The sequence below is a fragment of the Triturus cristatus genome, chromosome 3_1, assembly GCF_964204655.1.
Source record: "Triturus cristatus chromosome 3_1, aTriCri1.1, whole genome shotgun sequence".
NCBI lineage: Eukaryota > Metazoa > Chordata > Amphibia > Caudata > Salamandridae > Triturus > Triturus cristatus.
Window position 1 is genome coordinate 328,848,949 of NC_140583.1, and position 18,607 is coordinate 328,867,555.

General features: G+C 45.2%; 1 protein-coding gene across 1 annotated transcript in view; it reads left to right on the plus strand.

Annotated features, from left to right (window-relative positions):
• LOC146860199 (sodium/nucleoside cotransporter 2-like) overlaps positions 1–18,607 on the plus strand; it is a 347,088-nt gene that overhangs the window by 55,769 nt on the left and 272,712 nt on the right. The gene's annotated exons all lie outside the window — the stretch shown is intronic.

Genomic DNA, 18,607 nt, shown 5'->3' on the forward strand with positions numbered 1-18,607 from the left:
CTTGCTAGAGACAAATGTATAGAGCAGGCTTCTCCAACTTGTAACTCTTGTGCCCCGCTCATTAAATTAGAATCTTTTGCTTGATCAAAATTTTAAAACTGGTATGCAAGATAAAAATGTGTGTATTTTCAGAACTCAAAAGCTGATTTTTGGAGAAAAAAGGGTTACATTTCCAAAATATATTTAAAACTGATATTTGGGTGCTAAATCATACAGCTATGGCTGTTATGTATTACCCATGATTCACTGAGGTGACCACTGCTGATAGTCTTACATATATTGACCACGGATGTAATCTTGTTTGACGTGGTCACGATTACAACTCTAATATTATTGGTCGCTTGGGCTAATTTTCACTGAATATAAGTAGCTCTCATTACAGAAAAAAGTTGGAGACCCCTGGGATAGAGTATGGAGGCTCCTTCTCTCTCCCTTCCCCCCTCTCTCTCTATTGATTTTTACCCATTGATAACTAGCTTTAATTCACTAACTTTCTTTCACCCTCTCTGTGGTCCAGGGTCAGACTGGCATTTAGGGTATTCAACAGCAATAAGATTATGGTTAGAATGCTAGAATTAATCTCAGCCACTGGCAATTGGTTAGGCCGTATCCCAGTCCATTGTATTTTGCCCACCTCAGTTTGGATCTAAACCATGTGCATATCAGCCTAGACCTTGCTCCTCATGGTAACAGTCAATCTCAAACTCCCAAGCCAGGTCCTGCCGGAACCAGAATACAAGAAAACTAGGGTACCTACAGGCATCACTATTGAAGTACAGCAGACAGGCATGAGAGCCTTATGCCACATATAAGTTTTGCATGCCAAGTATGATTGATTAAGACAGGAAGTTCTTCAGCCCTGAAGAAGACCGTAGACCAGTATAGGCATACAATGAGGTCAAAACATGTTGGTAATTGTAAGTGGCCAGGTGAATAATTATTTCTCACCTTAAGACCACACATCACACATTTTTGTTTTATCATATACCATTGGCACCTTTTAATAAGGATACAATCTTGATGTGTGCTCCTAGGTATTTGTAATGTAATTCCTGGACCCCCGCAACAGTCTGGTAATAAAAATATGAAAGAACTCCCAAATTTGGCTGAGTCTGCTGGAGTAGTATCAGTTTACTCCAGTGGGGGGGGGGGGTGTCGCTGAGAATGAAGCATGCCACAATAAGTTGTGAGTGAGGCGACCTATTAAAAATATCTTTTTTTTATCCTGTAGTATGGGACTAGGAAAAAGCTTCCTACTAGCGTACTCAATAACTTTTTTGGGAGCTCAAAGTTTCATTTGGTGGATATTCTTTTGTGTTCTTTGTGTGATGCTTGGATTTTTCAGAATCCCTATGAGTTCAGCAATGTAACATTAATGGCAACACTATTAGTCTTAATATTGTTCTAGTATCACTGTCCACTCCCACCACAGGTGTTCTTACAGCACTGGGAGCTTGCTATTAGCTGATACCCGGCAGCTGCAAGAATTAGACTCCAGCCAGCAGAATCTATTGAAGCACCTACGGGGGCACTGCAAAGGACTCATTTCATGCACACTGAATGGCTGAGCGGTACGCATGCTCAGTTTCATAATTGCAGAGTGTGCCATGTGGCTCTGGGTGCATAACATCAACAGTGGTCGAAAAAGTTATGCTGATGTTGCTGGCTGACTTCTGGAAACAAGACAGTCACAATGATTACTTTGTTCAGCCTGACGGGTAGAGAGCAGAGGATGGCAGTTAGTAAAGCAACATATACTTACTTTGGACAGAGTGATGGCACAGGGAAAATAACTGATTTGAGCATTGCATCTTTCGGTTTATGTTTAAAAAATACATAGTTAACTTTAAACAGTTAAGTTTAAACCGCGTCTTAGAGTCACTACTGAACAATTCTTCCTTATTAAAACCAGAAGTAGGAATAGTTATCCTTCTTTGACCCACTGATACTGACCAGAATCTTGGAAAACAAGATGTTGCTCCCTAGACAAGATACTGAGAGAGGTGGAACTCATGTAACTGTTATATACAGAACTGTTAAGATCACTGGAATGTGAATCGCAATGTGGAAAAAACAACTCAGAAAATAGGAAAATGAGCATTTGCTATTTAAAGACGAGAACCCTCACTCACCACTTGGGTGACATGCTTCATCATTGGGTTCCCTCTTGCACACAGTGCCCACAAGGTGCACTGTGTGGGCTACAACTCTCCCTCAGGAGAGGAGCGTGAGGTGTTCTTCACTCCAATGGTAAAAGTGAGTGAGGGGCAGAGTGCAAAAATAATATCAAAAGTGTATTAAAACCATCTCATAAGGGGAAAAATACTTTAATAACTATCCCCAATAGATGGAGTTAAAACCAGTGTGACGATAGGGGTAAGGATGTTTCCCTATCTGACTAGGTCAACATGTTTCTGCCAGATGACCGAAGGTTTGTGGCATTCTTCAGGACCATTGTCTTGTCACTCTACTAGATTAGTGATAAACAAAAAACCATACTTATATGAGTGTAGTCAAAACCAACTTCAATCTGGTCTTCTTGCTGAAACACATAAGAACATTCCTTAATTATTAACATATTCATACTTGAGCCCAAGTGACTAATACCCGGTTCTACATGAAAATAGTGCCAAAAAAAACCACCATTGTGAAAACACACAGGTAAATCAATATTCTCACCAATAGCAGATCAATAATCTGCCTCTACCTTACACAGGTCCTTTATCTGTATGCGGGTGCCTAAAGGTAAAATTATATAGTGGAGTGGTACCGGTGATGGTTATAATTCCTCCAAAAGAGACCTTGTTGTGAGATAATACACAGAACTATAGCATAGTTGGGCGAGCCACCGAATTAACAGGGAGGGCCAAGTTAAACGTCTATCCTGGCCTTAGAAGCCTGTCCGGGCTCTTAGAGCCCAGGCACGAGCTGAGCCATGAACACATTTGGCATGGAAATCATTTAACAAATATTATGCAAAAATATGATAACGTTTATTCAAAATTCAGGAAAGTATATTTGTTTGACAAGCGTTTCGCCTTAGGACATCAGATTATATCACTGTGTTCAGAGGCATGTATTAAGAGTGAATAATTCTAAACATTCATGTCTCCATCATTACTGAACTCTGAGGCAAGTCAGTCGTCATATGCACCCAATATGAGGGCTACATTTTACTTTACACGGAGCAGCATTATAGTTTATAAGTTAAACAAAAGAAAGATTTTTGCACAGAACACATTCTCATATATTTCAAGGTTTTCTCATTTTAAATAATGGAATCAATAGGAGGCTTAATCAAATTAAATAATTGCCAGGTCTCACACTTTGGTAACGTGGTCAAGCCTGGATTGTTCCAAGATTTTCTGATTTCACATTGTGTAATTTAGCCACTAGATTGGTATCTCTTTCTCGCTCCTGTTTACTGTCGAAGTTTAATGCTTTGTCTTTCATTCTTGGTGCATGATTTAGAGCATGAGTAGCAGGCCAAAGATACCAGAAAGCAAAATCTGTTTAGGCTCAAGAGCTCAAAAGTACCTCGACTTGAACCAGACCCTAGCATCTGGCTTGAACCTTCAGGGACTCACCCACGTCTATACTTTACTCTGGGTATTCGGTGCCTGAAATAAGCTTAGAAGCTGCTGCCAGTGTGAATCCTGTTGTGGCTGTGAGGATCTCTTAGCTTGCACTGCTGATGACCATCTTGTACCTGTGCTGCATGTGAGGGGATCTTAGAATGATGTCAAATGTTGCACATTCTGGCCCTGATTCACAAAGGTAGGTTTACACTTTTGTGTAAGTTTAATGTTGTTTTCTAACCACAAAGGGATTAAGGAGTAGTATCTTTACAAGTGCTGACTCTCCACACATAAAAAGAGGTATTTTTATGTGTGGAGATTCCGCACTCGTAAAAATTCAATTAAGTAGGGGATAGACAGATCCCTTGAAGACGCAGAGAGGCTACGAAAGGGGCAAACAGTTTCATGAACATCCGGGGAGTTGTCCTCCACTCAAACAGGAGCACATTGAACGGAAAATGTCGACCCATTACTCAAAAACTGAGAAATATCAGATAAGGGAGGAAAATTGCCATGTGATAGTAGGCATCCTGGAGGTCAAGGGTGACCTTTAGATGCCCCTGACATACTAGAGGAATGCCCCTCTGCAAGGTTTCCATTTTGAACAGTAGAACCCTGATGAATTTTTCTAGACTCTTTAAACCCTCCAGTCCTCTTCTGAACCAGTAAGATTTCGGAACAAAACCTCTGGCTCCACTCTGTCTGGGGAACCTCCGATATCGATTTCTTGACTGATTGACATCTGCTTATCCTTGTTCAAAGGCCATGGATCGTAAATTGTATCTTGTAGCCCATGGACTAATTGAAGGACCCAATCATCTGAAGTGGATTGGAACTGAAGGCACCAGGAGGTACCGAATTCTGCCTCCAATTGCAAATACCTAGGCATTTCCGCCATAGTCAGGAGCACTGCTTGTTGTGAGACTTAGGCTTTCCCTCCTTTAGAGTGAAAGTTTCCTTGCTGCCCCTGCAGCTGCCTGAGGGAAGGCTGAGAAAAAATAGGCTTCTTGGATTGTGGCGCGTACAAACTCTGTTTAAATTATGAGGAATGCTTCTTTTCTTTAAAAAGCTTATGGATCTTTCCCTCCGGTTCTGCCCCAAAAGGTTGTGTACCCTCAAATGTAATTCTGCGACCTGAAGTCCTTTGAACAGAATCCGTCTTGCAGTCCTTAAAGACAAGATCACGCCGTGCAGCAGTAGAAGCCCGCACTGATAAGGCTGTAGCTCTCACAATATCAAAGGAAATATCGAAGACATACCCAATTTGACTCTCCACTCCCTCCAAAAGAGCAGAACACTCAGTTCCCTCTTCAATAGGGTTGAACAGTTGTTTGAAGTCAGAGATCAACAACTGAGTCACATACGTCCCGTAGATCCCAGATCTGAAAGCCAGAGGATCCCTGAATACACTTTTTTTTTAAAGCAGAATTCATTATTTTGTCAGACTGATCCTTGATGATCGCATCCTCACCAAGTGAAGTCTGACCCACCCGGCTTGACACAAAGGAGTCTATTGGAATATTTTCAGGAAGAGACAACTGCTCAGTCAGAGGGTACAGTTTAGCCATGAAACGGGTCACCATAATTTTATCAGGATCTTTCCACACCCTCCGTCAAACATCCATGATGAATGAGTGGGCCGTCATGTCAATTTGGGAGGAGTTTTGGAATTGAGGCAAAAAGCCATTAGAAGAGGAAGACTCCAGCACCTCTTCCACAGGACAACCCATATTTAGCCTGACATGAGCCAGGAGATCTGGGAACAATTCCTTCCCAATATGTTTGACCCTCTGATACTCAATTGTTTGAACTTTCTCCGAGTGAGTAGAGCAATCAGAAGAGCCTCTCTCTAGAGCAGCCTTACTGGGAGCCCTGGCAGCCTGCATTTCTAAAAAGGCATCCCTATGTTAGGCGCTTCAAATGCTCCTCCTCCCCTCCTTATTTAATCTTTTCCGTGAAGGAGAGTGGGGGCGATTCTGATGAAGAAGAGGAAGTCTCCATCTGCTTCCTCTTTCTTGAATGTTTGCCACCAGTTTAAACAAACACTCCCACCAAAAAGACAAGGCCCCAGAAGTTAAAAATAATGGTAAAAAAACCACAATCGGCAATGCGGATTTACCTATTTTGAATGTATTAAATACTCTCCTTTTCACTGCAAATTCCATTCGGCCTGAAAGCCCAATCCCGCACATGCATGAACTCCCCTGAATCCTCTCGCATGTGCCAGCCGCAACCAGGAAATATGGTTCAACATTTCCAATCCTGCCGAGCCGCCTGGCAGCACTGGAGTCTCGAAAATCCCTTAACTCCCCTGCGCATGATCCCAGAAAAGATGCTTGTGGAGCAACAGACCTAGAAACATGAAGCATCGCGGCCAAAGCAACGCAGAGGCCGAAGTCTACATCTTCACCCGATCTCTACTGGAGCTACATGGGTAAGGTGTATCTTTATAGGAAGGAGGGACACCCTTACAAGCATGTCCTGTTCCTTAATCTGTCTCAAGAGGTGGATTAAACCTCATTAGAAATTAAGGGGGACGCAGACAATAAGGAAGTATAGATAATGGGCTTTAAGTAAGCCCACTTTAGTGATTCCTCAGACAGAGTGTCATTCACATATTAGTTATGCCCTTCAAAACAACATAAATACAATTGGGCAGTGGTTCAGCCCTCTTCAGCCATTGGATTCGTTGCCAATGTTTAGCTCTGCCTAGTAAACAAACGCTGGTCTTTAGGATGACAGGGAGTCTGTGTAACAATATTGTGCTGTATTAGGACTTTAGGAGATATTTCCATTAGTTCATTCCCCGGCAGCTCACCTGCTAATGCAGACTGATGGTAATTGAGTATGAGAGTACCACCATCTCCAAAGCCATTGGACCACAACTTTCTTATCCATAGTACCGAGCAAAGCATCAGGCATCACTGCTGCAAGTTTCAAAACCATTCAACCATCTTGAAAAGGTATTATGCATGCACTATCATTTTTAATTGTTTCAAGATGTCAGACCAGTGCAAAGCGTTATCTTTTAATTTTTCATTGGAGCGCTTGCCCCTCACATTTAGTTGCCATATTTTTTATTTAGTTTTTCTTTATTTATAGATTTTTTTTATTTCAGCATATAACTGCACTACAAAGTATACCACCTCCATGTTTTAGAGGCAAGTGGTCCATTTTCCTCACACAAGTCACAGACTAAGATGTCATCCTAGTGGGTGGAGCCAGTTACTGTGCTTGTACTAGGGCCCATGGCAATTTAGCTATGCCACTCTCAAAACTGGCCACATTTTCAAACATTGGCCACTATATAGCTATCTAATTCACTAATGGGGGCCACCTTTACTTTGGTGCACAGGACTATTTCCTGTTCCAGTTCGACCCTGTTGCCATCCCTCCATTCCCCAGCTCTCTAGATCTTGCCTGAATCTACTCCAGCATTTCTCTAAATACCTTTAAGAGAGCGCCAGTCATATTTTTTTAAAAATGAATACAGGTCGTTTCACATATTTTGTTTCCTCTTTGGCTTTAATTAAGAGTAGCCCACTAAACACCGGTTTGCACAAGGGTTGAAATTATATGTTTGAGTGAGTGGAAATATCCAGGTGTGAAAAACTTTGGCAGGGCAAGCCTTAAGAAATGTAATGGATGAAAAAGGATGTAAAACTCCATGGCATGCCGAGTTTGGTGCTGAAGCACCAAAATTTGCATATTATTTCAATTAGGATGGTGAAAACTTGAGATTGGAGATATTTATCAGCCCCATTAAATGCCATCTCCATGGAACTGGAATTTATCAGACATATAGATAACGTGTGGTCACTCATAGGGCCTAATAGTGCACTAATACTCAAGCGGGTGCCAATGATGGGCCACTGGAGGGCCCCAGGGATGTGGATCGGCGAGGTCACCAGGCCATATTCAAGTGAGGGATGTGAGGAGACCCCTCCTTTATGCCTCCCTGGGGGCAGAATCTGGGAGATACCCCACACATTGCTTTCGCTTGGATATATGACAACTATGGCTGGCCTAGTATGAGTGACTGTGGTGAAATGGAGGCGGAGATGGGCCTGGTACTGCGTCTTTGAAATCAGCAGTAAGGGAGACAGAAAAAGGCCTGGCTGTACGACAGCGGTTGGGGGCCATTTCTTTGGTGCTGCGCTGGGAGCCCAGGACGGTTCCCCCTTCCTCCACTCCTCCCTACATGGATATTGAGAGGCCCATGATCAGGCTGCCAGGGGGGATGTTGGCACCGGGGGTGACGGCATACTGACCACACCAGGACTACAGTGAGTGGAGGGAGGAGAGAAGAGATACCCTCTTTGCTTCGACCCCATAAATTGCTCAAGGTGGCCAGTGGGGGTCCACTCTGCACTGCTTCCATCTGGGGAGGTACTGGACCCTGATTGGATTGTGAGTTGAGGTGAGGAGAAGCTGATATTGGAGGCCGGGCAACAGGACAGTTAACAAAGGGGTTAGGGATGCACGTGAACAGGCTGCAGAGGGTGGGGGTGTAATGGTGTGGGGCTGCCCTGAGACCTGACCACAGCATCCGCTGGGGTGGCCCTGAGAATGCCTAGTCTGGAGTGCTATTGGAGGGCCAGACCGAGAGGGCCTAGGGAGTTGCCCTCCAACCCGCACCACCTTTCTGTTTCTGAGCTATCTTGACTTCTATGCGGATCAGAAGGGCAGGGTATTGCACATCTTGCACTTGGACACTGGAGTGGCAGATATGGTGTGCAACAAGAACACTCAGCCGTCAAAAGAGGAGGATGTGTTGAGTATCGCAGGAGCACCTGCCACACAATTGGCACCAATGTTGGATCCAGCTTTTGGCATCGACAGGGTGACTATCCTGGCAGCCATCAAAAGCCCTAAAGAGTTGTTAAAATGGAAAACTGAAATGATGGCCCATGACGGGAACATACTCAGGAAAGACCACAGTAAGCTGATCGAGATGGTGATGGACACAGAATCATCCCTAGCTCAAACTCACCCAAAGGTGTTGGAACATGACACCCACATAAAGCAGTTGGGAGAAGAACCGTCAGTGCTCCTGTGGAAAGTCAATGATGTGGAAAGCAGCTCACGACAAAAAAATGTTAGAGTGTTGGGCCTCACAGGGAGGGCAGAAGGTCCGTTTATGGAACTGTTTTGAGTATTAGCTCACTGCAGAGTTCCTGGAGGGGAAGTCCTCTAAATGGTTCACTGTAGAGCATACTCACAGGGTAGCGGGCAAGCTGCCAATTCCAGGTCTCCTCCAAGGGCCCTGGTGGCAAGGTTCCAAAACTACAGAGATACGAATGAGATACTGCAGAGGACATGGGCAGAAGGGCACTGGCAGGTGGAGGGGGCCATGGTTAATATTTATGCGGACAACACCACGTTGGTGCAGCGGCAAAGGGAGACGTTCATGGAAGTTAAGAGGCACCTAAAGAGCCTGGCCATACATTATACTCTGTTCTTTCCTGCAAGGCTCGGTATCACTCTGTATCACTTTGGATGGCGAAATTTACTTTTTTTCCATGGTGGCGAGACCTGGGAGTGGCTCGAGCGATGGGGGCTACTAAAAGTAGAGATAGTTAGACTACAGTATTTATGTCAAATGGTCAGATGATAGTTTTGTTATCAATATACTGAAATACAAAGTTTCTTCCAATATCCCATTTGTATTAACATCAACAATGGTGGAGCAAGTATGACAGAATGTCATAATACTTATAAAAAGCAGAGACAGTGATTATTTGAATATATTGTATATAATATATTATAATATATAATATGATATATATAATATATTAATATCAGCGGTGCCGGTGCTCTGATAATACTGGACATCCCAGTAGCATTTAACACCATTGATCCATTCATTTTAATTCTTGGTTTTTTGATCTGACATTAGACTGTTTGCCCTGAAATTGAATATGCGCATCTTAAATAACAGAATACAAGTTTTGGTTTTATCTCACTTCCAAACTATCCAGAGATGTCCTGTATCTTTTTTTTCTTAGTATACCTGCTACAGCTAGTTAAGTTAGTTCAATAATTTGAATTGCATCTTTTTAATTACACTGATGATTCACTGATAAGTGTAAAGTCTGGAGGCAGTGGATGGATACGAACCAACTCATGCTCAACCTCTCCACATCAGAAATGATGGCATTCGAGAAAGTGTAGTACAGAATGAAATCAACTTCTGTGACACAAACACGGCGGTCTAAATATCACCTAACAATAAATTGTCCCTTTTGTCCACAAACACTTGAATGATATTTTTAGAAACAATATTAAGCACACCATATTTGTGTCAGACAATATTTCTGTATATGATTCTGATATAAAGCAATGTAGACTCCAGGCTCATGCAGGCCACTAGAGGTGCAGCCAGTCTCACTGGGCACCTGCCCTTCACCTGTATTCTTATTGGGAAATATGGCTTTTGGATGGCTACTTAATCTGAAACTGCAAGCCTCTAAGGTGCGCGATTGTTACAGGAGGTAATTTCTTTTTTCTTTTATTTCACTGATGTCGCATTTTAAAAATTGTATTTTGTCTAGAATTCTCTGTTGCTCACTTTTAAACACCGCTCATACTCTCACCTACCGGCTGTTGTTTTCTCCCGGTTCCACCGCAGCTTGTGCTGTTTGTAGTGGAGGGAGTTCAAACACGTCCCGGTATTCCTTACTTCTGGTGGCACACGATGCGGTGGCCATCTTGGCTGGGTGTCGGTCTAGTCCTCCCCTAAATAGTGGCTCAATTAACTACAAAAGAGGGCATGGCGCCGTCGCGCAGCGGACGCACGCAGCAGGCATGCCGCTGGTGTGCCAAAGGCGTGCCTAAGGCAAGCCCGTATTCGCCCGTCCGCGCCCGAATGGGACCAGGGGCAGGACCCCTGGCCTAAACAGGGCTCCCCGACATTGGTACTCCATCAGCCAACTAATGGCTTACCGCACTCCACCGCCCCCGGATTGTACTCTACTACATCTTGAGGACGGGGGGCAAAAATGTCTATGCTGCGGTTTTGCTTTTAAGACAACCCTAGGTAATACATTTACTTCAGTGGTTGCCAAAAACAAAACATCCCTCAGTAACAATGTTTCTCCAGATAACAAGGGATTCTTCTTTCTTAGTATTAACTGCCGCTCTCTTCCCAAGCACAAAGCTGACATTCTGGTCAATGAACAACCAGATGCCATTTTTCTTACGAAGACATGCCTGCATGAGAGCTCCGGCCTGGATGTTGTGGCTGTTTTGCCACCCAAATATGCCATAGTTAGGAAAGACAGGAGCTCCGAGATAGGCGGAGGCATTTGTTATTATTTTTAAAAAAGATTATCAATGTAAATTTGAAGATTTACATTTTAAGAATTGTGAGGCAGCATTATTTAAGTTGGCCCTACCCCCGAAGTTCACCTTTTCTGGGACACTTGTGTACCACCCTCCTGGCCCACCCGCCCCATGGGCCTCCACGTTCCCTGATCTGATAACCCCTTTGCTCATGAACACTGTTAATTTCTCCGTTCTGGGCGATCTTAATTTGCACCTGGAGGATCCGACATGTAATATCAGTGCTACTCTTGTTTCTGATCTGGCAGCCATGAACATTGACTTATATTATTCTGGCCCCGTTGCACGTGGCAGGCCACTTATTAGATCCTGTCTTTTCCAGTTTATCTAGCATTCATTGCCTCCCAGCACTTCCTTTATGCTGGTCTGACCACTTTGCCACTGGCTTTCATCTGGAATCCCCTGCTAACTCTGTGAATGCTGAACCTACTTTTAGGAAACCAACAAGAAACTGAAAAAAACTGGATGGACAGCTTTAAATAAGATTTTGTCCACAAACACGCCCGTCTCTAAACAAATGCTAGGCACTCTCTCGGATACTGTACAAAAGTGGTTCCTTAACGCAATTGATACCTGGGTTCCTCTTTCCCTAAAAAGGGCTAATAATCATCATCCTCCAGCGCCTTGGTTAACTGCTAAACTCAAAAAAGAGAAGGCTAAATGCAAGGCGCTGGAAAGGCGCTGGAGGAGGAACTATGCGTTGGACTCCAAAACTGATTATAAAAGGGCTAAAAAGGAATATCACAATCTTTGCAGATCTGCTTGCGCGGAGCATGTATCGGCAACTATTTTTGGCACCCTGAACTGCTCCAAGACTCTTTTCAGTATGGTCAAGGAGCTTTCAGGCACCGAAACTCAATCCAGGCCTCCTGCACTAAACAATCAGCAATGCCAAGATCTGGCTAATTTCTTTCTCCAGAATGTAGAGAAAATATACTCAAAAATAGTGAGCCTTCAGTGCCATAGTTCCCCTCCATTGCGAAACACAATTTCCACACAGTCAATATCTTTTAGGGTGCCCTGTGCACCTAAAAACAAACTGGCTATATGGCCCCTGCTAAACATAGACTCTTTCAAATGCCTTTTAGACAGCGTCAAGTCAGGCTCGCCCAAGGATCCTCTTCCTGTGTCAGTGCTCAAACAGCTTGAGCCGTCATCTTTGCTAGTATTTATGGACCTTCTGAATGCCTCCTTACAGGAGGCTACAGTTCCACCAGAGGGGAAGCATGCTATGGTGCTCCCCCTGTTGAAGAAGGCCAACGTGGATCCTGATTTGCCATCTAGTTACTGGCCTATTGCTCTGCTACCGGCTTTCTCCAAGATTTTAGAAATGCACATCTATGCACAGCTGTCTCAGTTTGTAGAATCACAGTAAATCCTTCACTCATCCCAATCGGGTTTCAGAGCTGGTTTTTATACAGAAACTACGCTTCTTGGGGTCACGGAAAGACTGCGTCATCATCTGGATGTTGGAGACACCGTGGCCCTTATATTGCTTGATTTAAGCGCAACATTTGACATGGTGTCTCACACCGTGTTAGTGCAAAGCTTAAGATCTTTGGGCATCTGCGGCTCAGCCCTCGATTGGCTCATCTCTTATCTTGCCACTCGAACCTTCCAAGTTTTTTCTCCCACTGCTAGCTCTGATACCCTTCTCTCATCTTATGGGGTACCTCAGGGCTCCATCCTTAACCCTCTACTATTCAATCTGTATGGCTGATGTTGCTGAAGATGCTGGTTTGTCCCTGCTCTCTTACGTGGACGACTCCCAGATTATCTTCTCTCTGTCAATGGAGAGCGCAGCTGAGACTTCCCTCCTCCAATTGGGCTTGGGTAAAATTGCCTCATGGATGCAGGCCAACTACCTTAAGCTCAACGGAGAGAAGGCCGTAGTTCTGGTCATAGGAAAAAACAAGAATCTCTGGGGGCCCCAACATCAGCCTAGTGAGATGGGCGCACTTTCTCAGCCCTCCCACCAAGTCTGTAACTTGGGTGTCATCATTGATGCCTCACTAACTATGCAACATCAAAAAGATCATTTGGATGTTGCCAGAGCCTGCCCACGGTAACATTCTTTACCTGGGAGCCAATAAGGTGGTGACTCAAAGGCTACAAATGGTTCAGAACTCAGCTGCAAGACTTCTTTGCCGGGTTCCTAGAGTTATCTCTGTTAGTGGAGAAGTGTGGCTCAATGATTAGAGCGGCAGACCCTGATGCAGAGGTCCAGCCCGGGACCAGGGTTCAATTCCCCGCCTCGGCGGGTCTTGGGCTCAAAAATTCCACAGACCTGATAATTCTCGCCTCGGTGCCATTCCAATCATGGAGTCCCACTCTGCAACTCTGGGCAATAGCTTGCTTAATCTCCACAACAGCCCCCACAACGCTAAGGATGCCTGGCCTCCACCTTGGGGGTGCCCAGGAGTGGACGCCTCACAGGGAAAGCCAGGATGGGTTCCACAGCGGTATTTGTACAAGCGCCTTGAGACCCTTGCAGGTGAGTGCGCTATACAAGTAACAATTTACTTACTTTGTTTCAGGTCACCTGCGTAACCTGCATTGGCTCAGGGTGGAGAACCATATCAAGTTCAAAGCCCTGAGCTACATGTCCATGTACACGCCCACGAAATTAACATCCTCGTTCAGGATGCGGTGTTAGATCTTTTATTTCTGACGGAAACATGGCTGACCCCGCACAATGATTTCGATGTGGCCAATGCAACACCCCCTGGCTACCAAATATGTTGCCTGAACAGACCAATCGGTAGAGGTGGCGGCCTCGCCATACTCTACAAACACCATCTTAAATGCAGAATTGAATATGGGACCATTAAAGACTGCGAGAACTGCCACTTCACTATCCAGATCTCTCCATCTACCTCCCTTTCGGGACTGTTAGTGTACCGGCCACCAGGCTCTCTAGGCGAATTCACCAATACTCTAATGGACCACATCTCACTTAAGACTATTTCAGTCTCTAACTATCTCCTCCTAGGGGACCTTAACATGCACTTTTTGGACCCCACGGACAATGCCGCAGCAAACTTGCTTGCTGATCTCACTACAGCCGACCTCCATCTGCAAAATCCCAAAGCCACCCATGAGAAAGGTCAACTTCTTGACCCTATCTTCTCCAACATTAAGAACCTATACGTCCAGGACCCTACTCCCCTTCCCTGGACAGACCATATGTTGATCCTTCTGCACTGGTCACTCGAAACGACACCAGCGCTCAAACAAAAAACTAGGATACTAACCAGACGATGGCACAAGTTAGTACCTGAGGAATGGGAGGCCAAACTACGTGAAACCATCGCCCCCCTATCCACGGAGCCAAACACCGCGGACAGAGAATTCACGGATTGGCTAGTCCGACCCTTAGATAGCTTCATCCCACTAACCAACACTTTAAAACATTTTAAAAGAATCAACCCCGCCCCCTGGTACACACCCGCCCTCACTGCCCTTAAAAAAAAATGCAAAAAGTTAGAACGCACGTGGAGGAAAAACAAGTCCATAGAAGAGAAAAGCGCTTATCAATTCTCAATGAAAGCATATAAACGTGCCCTACAAGACGCCAAAAAGGCTTACTATGAGGAAAAAATAAAAAGCTCCTCCTGCTCATCTAAGGAGACTTTCTCCATCCTCAAAGAACTCCTCCATGTCCCTGACCCCCCACAGAAACCCATGGACCCCAAAGCAGCGGAGGAAAAATGCATCAAGTTGGCCACCTTCTTTGACGAAAAAATAAAAAAAATCCTCATCTCCCTCCCGACCGCCAACTCAGACTCCATAGAGAGAGCTAAGGAGCAGCGGCCCCCTCCCGACAAGCCCTCTTTGGTGTCGCTCGGCCCAGTTACAGAAGAGGAAATGAGTGTTATACTCACCACAATCAAGAGCGGAGCCCCTAGTGACCCAGTCCCCATACGATTCGCTAAAAACATCCCGCTGACCATAGTTCCCCAATTGACAGCCCTCATTAACATTTCGCTGGAACAGGGAGAGGTCCCTTCAAACTGGAAGGAGGCCGTCGTCAAAGCGCTTCTCAAGAAACCGTCGCTTGACCCAGCAGACCTTTCCAACTACAGACCTATCTCACTCCTTCCTTGGATAGGTAAGGTCGCCGAAAAACTTGTGAATAAAAAACTGTCGCACTACTTAGAGGCAAACCAACTCCTCAACGACTCGCAAACAGGCTTTAGGCCAGGTCAGGGTACGGACACTGCTCTCCTCGCAGCAGTAGAAAGAACTAGAGAAATCATCGATACAGGAGGATCAGTGGCAGTGGTCCTCCTAGACCTAAGCGCGGCCTTTGACACGGTCAGCCACCAGGTCTTAACGCAACGCCTGGAGAATATCGGGGTCAAAGAAAGAGCGCTGAAATGGCTATCGTCCTTTCTCTCTCGACGCTCCTACCAAGTATGGGAAGGCGAAAGCCGCTCCCCCTCCATCCCCCTCCAGTGCGGCGTGCCTCAGGGCTCATCCCTGAGCCCCACGTTGTTTAACGTTTACATGGCCCCACTGGAGGAACTCGTCTCTCCCTTCGGAGTCACTATCGTCAGCTATGCTGACGACACACAATTGGTAGTGACACTCTCCCACCCCAAGTTAGAACCCTCTAATCTCCACGACTGCCTCTCCAACGTACATCAGTGGATGAGTGACTCTGCTTTGAAATTAAACGGCTCCAAAACGGAGATCCTGCTCCTAGGACATAAAACCACGAACCTCCCTTCTAACATCTGGCCTGCCTGCATGGGTGAACCCCCCACTCCCAAGAAGGAGGTCAAGAGTCTCGGAGTATGGCTGGAGACCGATCTTACCTTCAGGACACAGGCAAGAAAGACGGCCGGCATATGCTACGGTCTACTTAAATCCTGCAGGAAGGTACTCCCGCTACTACCTTTCCAGCCGCGTCTCATGCTGATCCAGGGCCTAATTTTATCCAGGCTGGACTACAGCAATGCCATTTACCTGGGCTCTCCAGAATCCACTCTTCAGACTCTGCAAAAACCTCAAAACGCCGCAGCCCGACTCCTAACGAACACCCCGGCTAGATCGTCTGCCAAACCCGCACTTAGGAGGCTGCACTGGCTCCCTATCAGGGATAGGGTCACTTTCAAGCCCCTTTGTCTCGCCCACAAGGTATTACACAACACCGGCCCTCCCATACTCAACAACTGGATCACCCCCTATAGACCCACCAGAGCGCTCCGCTCGGAGCACGGAAACCTCATTACGATTCCCAAGGTGAAAAAGGCCCGCATAGGTGGCCGCCGCTTCTCGGTCAATACAGGAAATAAATGGAATGCACTCCCTCTGAGCCTCAGAGCGGAACCCAACCTCCTTCGGTTCAGAAAATCCCTCAAAACCCTACTCTTCCCCTAAGCCGTCGCTTCTAAGTGACCAAATCCCCTTTGCGAGTAAAAAAAGGTTCAGCGCTGGGCTACCCACTGGGTGACTACGCGCTTTATAAAACCATAAATAATGTTTAAAATCAAAACAGGGGTGGCCCCTCAATATCTGCAGTCTCTGTTCTCCCCCTATATGCCTTCTTGCTGCAATCGCTCGTCTACTCAAGGGAAATTTACTGTGCCTAGAGTCAAACTATCTCGGATGGGCGGACGATCGTTTGCACACCTCGGTCCTTCCCTATGAGACTCACTGCCCACCTCAATTCGGAATGAAACCGTGTTTGTCCAGTTCCGCAAATCCTTACAATCCTGGCTTTTCAACCGATAATCATTAAGCTGCTACCTATTCCTTGGACTGGCCAGTGCCAAGAAACCCGTTTTGGGTAGCTGTTGCGCCGTACAAATGTAATTAATAATAATAATAAAAATTATTAATAATAATAATAATAATAATAATAGAGAGCTGTCTCTTACAGTCAAGTGACCACGTGGCACCCAAGGAATTATTTTACTTGATTATGGTTGCTAGAATGTATCTATATTTCCCTTCAATGCAGGGTACAGGCAAAGTTGGCAGTACCTCCTAGACAGGCTGCAGAGACTGCAGAATGCAACAGAACAAATTCAGTACCCGCATTGGCTAACAATTAGGCACTTAAATATTTTCCAACCGCCTTAGGCGCAATAACCTAAGAATACTCTGGGTCGCAGAAGGTGTAGAGGGTCAGGATGTACAGAAATATGTTGTTGAACTCTTTTCAGAGGCATTTCCTGAGCTTCCACAATGGGACTGGAGCCAGGAGATACAGAGAGCTCACCTGTTCCCATTTACGCAACGCACAAAGCCAGGGCAAAATGTCGCTAGGCCCGGAGCGATTTTGATATTAGTCAACAACTTTTTAGCCCGTCAAGCTGTCTATGAACTGGCTCGCCCCGATAGAAATAGGAAGGGGAAGGGATCAGAATTCTTTGTAAGATCTGACTTCTGCCATCAGACAGTAGAAAAAATGGTGGCAGTTAAAGACATCTTACCAACTTATTTCAGGGTAAAGGAGCTCACGTTTATTTACTCAATGCAGCCACATTAAGGTGTACATGAATAGGGAAAGGAACTCTCAGAACAGTAATTTATGTGTTTCGGTAGAATTTAGATGATATTGTGCACTTATGTGTTTAAATGTATTTTATCTCTCTGTAAGCAAGCTAAGTACGTGGGGGGGTCCTCCAGGGAGGGTTAGCTATCCACCACCAGGACCATGGGTCCTAATTAAAGCCTCATTGCAAGTTGGGTGAGGGGAGGATGCGAGGCGGGTTGCTGGCCCCGCAAGGAGAGGGCCAGGGAGAGAGGGTGGGTGAGGGTGTAAAGGGGCTGTTGGGGTACACGAGGGGTGGCAGGGTGAGGGGAGTTTGGGGGGGGAAATGCAATCCATAATAAGTGGAAGATAAAAACATGGAGATATATGAAGTTAGGGAAAAAGGCTACTAACTGGAAAGAAATGACAGTATATGATGGGGGATAAGAGGATACCCAGATTGAGCATATGTTCATTTAATGTATGTGGGTTAAACAACGGTGCAAAACATAATTGGGTGGCAGCAGCATTATGGGTGATGCAACCAGATGCGACATGTTTACACAAAATGCATGTACCAAGGAATAAGCGGATGATCTTAAATGAGATGGGCTATACACTACTGGCCTGCACACAACAGTCTAATATAAACTGATGGGTAGCAATCTTAGCTAAGAATGGGATACAGGGTACGGGTAAAACACTTCTGGACAAGCAGGGCCACTGGGGGGTTATTGAATGTACAAACAGGACCTCTACTTTCACCCTCTGTTCAATCTACGGGTCCAATTTAGACGAAGCGGCAGTTCTGGAAGATCTTAATGTAGAATTGGCACTGTGGTCTACCCAATTGATCCTATGCGGGGACCTTAACATTCATATGGGTTGTCAAGATGTATAGAGGGGGTGGAAATCCTATAAGGGCAGGAAACCTAAAGTTTTTAATTGCATTGCACTATCTGTTGGAAGACCATGGTTTGATGGATGCATGGGCTGTGCTACGAAGCCCTGATCCTGGGTTTACGTTTTACTCTTACCCTCATAACAAGCTAGTTCGGCTAGATTATTTCTTTGCTCTATTAGCAGTGCTTTTGGGTGCTAAAATACAGATCTATCCAAGAATTACAGCAGATCATGGTCCATTAGTCATTCATTTCCCAATTAGTAGTGGTAATACGTTTTTTCCTCCGAGGTCTTTTTC